This window comes from Tupaia chinensis, unplaced genomic scaffold, assembly GCF_000334495.1.
Source record: "Tupaia chinensis unplaced genomic scaffold, TupChi_1.0 Scaffold145484_1, whole genome shotgun sequence".
In the NCBI taxonomy this organism is placed as follows: Eukaryota; Metazoa; Chordata; class Mammalia; order Scandentia; family Tupaiidae; genus Tupaia; species Tupaia belangeri.
Window position 1 is genome coordinate 618,882 of NW_006205341.1, and position 4,364 is coordinate 623,245.

The window sequence follows — 4,364 nt, forward strand, 5'->3', positions numbered from 1 at the left end:
TGGGGCCAACAGGTGGTGTGGTGGTTGGGGCACTGGACTCCCACATGGCTAATCACAGTTCAAGTCCCAGACCTGGTGGCTTGCTTTCTTATTTTCCTTCTCTCTTTTTCTCTCTCTCTCCAGTCAATTTTTAAAAAAATAGAAAGGTGAATAAAATTAAATAAAAATAATTTTTTAAAATAAAATAAAAAGAACTGGTTCTTGACGATAGGCAACTAAATCTACATGGCTTAACAAGAAAGTGATTTTTAAGAGGTCATTAACTGTCACCAGACTGACATTCAGCTGATGCGTACCTACCCAGTCCTACTGGCTTTTCACATCCACTCCCACTCTGATTGGTCACTGATCCACTCAGGTGAGCCAGTGTCTGGACTATACCACTTGCTAGGTATTTTGAAAACTACTCTGCATTAGCTTCCAGAATCATTGAGAGTGTGGAGAAATGGGCTTTAGGCTGAGTCTCCTAGAACAATTCCCAGAACCCTGCTTAAGAATTGACATAAGATCAGCAAGTGGTGTGAAGGTTAAGTTGCTGGATCCCTCATGGTTGACTGAATGGTTCAAGTACTAGACCTGGTGACTTGAAAATCATGCTGGCATATGTGTGTGTGTGCCCAAAATCCCGAGAGAAGACTGCAGGAGAAATTATTGCAGTGTGGCCACCCGCCTGGGGGTGATTTCTCACTTTCCCTCTCTCTCTGTGTGTGTGTGTGTGTGTGTGTGTGTGTGTGTGTGTGTCTCTGGAGAGCACACAAGCCCTGTAGCAATTTTTTAAATTAACTAATTAATTATTTATTTTAAAGAAAAAGTGTATTTTATAAAAGTAAAATAAATTTGATTATAGGCCGACACATAAAACATAAAACTGTTAGGTTGTTGGAAAAGTCATGATGTATTTTTTTATGTTTTTCTATGCAAAAATTCATCATGACTTTCCAGACAATCCCATATAAAACAACCACCAAGGGGAAAAAAATAGGATAAAGTCTTAGAAGGCTTAGGTTAGGCAAAGATTTTACAAACCAGACACAAAATGAAACATCAATAAAATGAACTAAATCAACATTTTTTTAGAGAGATTTTTGCTGTACGGCTCCTGAGCTCACCAGAGAGAGACAGAAAGCAAGAAATCACCTCCAAGGGGATGGCCACGCCACAATCCCTTCTCCTCCATTCTCCTCTCAGGATTTTGGGCATGCCTGGCATGAGTTTTAGATCACCAGGTCCAGGACTCAAACCTCAACTGACATAGGAATCCAGCAACATAACCATTACTCCATCTCCTGATCTCAAACTTTATCAAAATTTTAAATTCTACTCTTGAAAAAACACAGTTCAGAAACAGAACAAAGAAAAAAAAAAAAGACAAAGAGTTGCAAAGGAAAGCTAAAGCTTAGGGGAAAATATTTGCAAAACAAATATCTGACCAAAGGCTTGTATCCATGATACATCAAGAACTCTTATAACTCAGTAAGAAAAAACTTGGCCAAAAAAAAAAAAAAAAAAAGTTGAACACTGCTATAGTTTTTAGTGTGTCTCTCAAAGTCTATGTGTTAGAAGCTTAATCCCCAATGAAACAGAATTGAGAGATGGGACCTTTAAGAGATGATTAGGTCATAAGGACTCCACCCTCATGAACAGATTAATGCTGATTATAAAAGTGCTTAAGGCTACAAATTTGACCTCTTGTTCTCTCTTGCCCTATCCTTGCCCTTCTACCACAGGACAAGGCAGCAAGAAGGCCCTTACCAAATGTTGGCCCCTCAGTCCTGAACTTCTCAGCCTTCAGAACTATAATAAATGAATCTTTGTTCTCTATAAATTACCCAGTCTCTGTTCTGTGATAGCAGCACAAAACAGACTAAGATAAAAGCATACTTTACAAAAGATACACAAATAAAAACTAAGAACATGCAAAAATGCTCAACATCATTAGTCACTTGGGAAATGCAAATTAAAGTCACAGAAATGCCACTATATAAATACCCATTAGAATGGCCAAACATAAAATGACAATGCAAGCTCCTTGCCAAACGTTAGCAGCATCATGTTCGGGCACTTTGTGGAGGTTGGCCGGGTGGCCTACGTCTCCTTTGGCCCTCATGCTGGTTGCAACTGTAGATGTTATTGATCAGAGCAGGGCTTTGGTGGATGGACCCTGCACTCAGGTGAGGAGACAGGCCATGCCTTTCAAATGCATGCGACTCACTGACTTTGTCCTCAAGTTCCCACCTCATGCACACCAGAAGTATGCCCGACGAGCCTGGCAGAAGGTAGATATCAATACAAAATGGCAGTCACAAAATGAGCTACGATGATTGAAGCCAAAAAAAGGAAAGCCAGGGTGACAGATTTTGATCGCTTTAAAGTCATGAAGGCAAAGAAAATGAGGAACAGAGTAATCAAGAATGAAATTAAGAAGCTTCAAAAGGCAGCTCTCCTGAAATCTCCCAAAAAAAGCACCTGCTGCTAAGGGCGCTGCCACTGCTAAAGTAGCAGCAAGAAGGACAACGACTGCAGGCAAGAGGCTCCAGCCAAAAGGTCCATGCTCAGAAAGCCACAGGCCAAATGGCAGCGCCGCCTCCGAAAGCTCAGAAGAGTCAGAATGCTGCAGACCAGAAAGCACCTGCACCAAAAATATCTGGCAAGAAAGCATAAGAGGCTGTGATAGAAATAATAAATGTTCTTTTTGACATAGCAAATCTGTTTAAGTCTGGATTTAAAGCCTCTTTTCTGATGCTGGGATTAGGCAAATCGGTAGGATAATAAATTAAGTAGAAAAATGAACTATATAAATTACATTGTGAGTTGGTTACTTGGAGTTTCTGGTTCCCTTTCTACCACAATATTTTAGTGATTTTGGACAGTAGAAGATTATAAATAGAAGTAAAAAACAAACAAAAAAAAATGACAATACCAAACATCAGTGAGGATGTGGTGTAACTGGAATCCTCACACTTTGCTGGCAAAAGTACAGATACTTTAAAAAATATATATGGCTATTTCTTATAAATTTGAATATGCACTTACCATATGACCTAGCAATTCTACTCCTAGATATTTACTCAAGAGAAATAAAAGCATATATCCATATAAGTGTCCATATGAATGTTTATAGCAGGTTTATTGATAAGAACCCAACTGTCTTTCAGGTGATGAAATGATAACACATTGTGGTCTGTCATGTAATACTATTATCAGCAATAAAAAAGATTATCAGCAAGAAAAAGCAACTATGTTTATCAGCAATAAAAAGAAACGAACTATTACACACTGCACCATAAACAAATCTCAAATGCATTAGGCCAAGTGAAAGAAGTCAGATTCAAAATATTTAAAAGTGGGACCAGCAGTTAGCATAATGGCTATGTCGCTGGACTCCCATGTAGCCGACCGTGGTTCAAGTCCCGAACCGGTGGCTTAAACTCACACTGGGCGTGTGAGCGTGCGTGCCCAAGATCCTGAGAAGAGAATGGAGGAGAAGGGATTGCGGCGTGGCCATCCCCCGTAGGGACTGATTTCTTGCTTTCTGTCTCGCTGTCTCTCTCTGTCTTTCTGGCAAGCACACGTGCTCTATAGCGAAAAAAAAGCTCTCAAAAAAAAAAAAAAGACTTTCAAAGTATATGACATATTATATGATATGACATGATTATATGAAATTATTTTTAAAAGGCAAAACTAGGGTAATATACCAGGTAATGGCAGTCAAGGTCTAAGGGTAAGGGTTGGAGAATCAACCAAAATCAGAAAGGATGAAACTTTGGGGGATGATGGGCTTGTTTCACATGCCGATTGTGATGGCAGTCATGTGAGTGTCTCTGTCAAATTCATCAACTGTGCATTTGAGTTCGGCGACTTTTATTACCTCAGTAAAGCTGATAAAAGTCAAGAGGAAAATATTCTCCCTGTTCATTTCCTCCCCTCTCTGAAGTCTTCCATCTTTTGCCATGTATTGTATGTGGTAGGGACATCCTTCTTTGAGATAAGATTGTTTTTTTCCTAACTGTTATTTTGAATATTAATCTTTCTAGCTAGAATGCAAATCCTCTGAGAGGAGGGAGTTATTGAAAACTGACTGGGACTAGCAGTTGGCATAATGGCTATGTTGCTGGACTCCCATGTAGTTGACCACAGTTTGAGTCCCAGACCCAGTGGCTTAAACTCATGCTGGGCACTTGTGCATGCGTGCCCAAGATCTTGAGAGGAGAATTGAGGAGAAGGGACTGCGGTGTGGCCATCTCCCCTGGGGGGTGATTTCTCGATTTCTGTCTCTGTCTTTCTGGCAAGCACATGCACCCTATAGCAAAAACCTCTCAAAAAAAAAAAAAAAAGAAGAAGAAGAAAACTGACTTAAGGTAATT

At 39.8% G+C, this 4,364-nt stretch overlaps 1 pseudogene; it reads left to right on the forward strand.

Moving 5' to 3' along the window:
• The first annotated feature begins 2,050 nt into the window (after window positions 1–2,050).
• Window positions 2,051–2,661, forward strand: LOC102473567 (60S ribosomal protein L14 pseudogene; annotated as a pseudogene).
• Window positions 2,662–4,364: the final 1,703 nt, after the last annotated feature.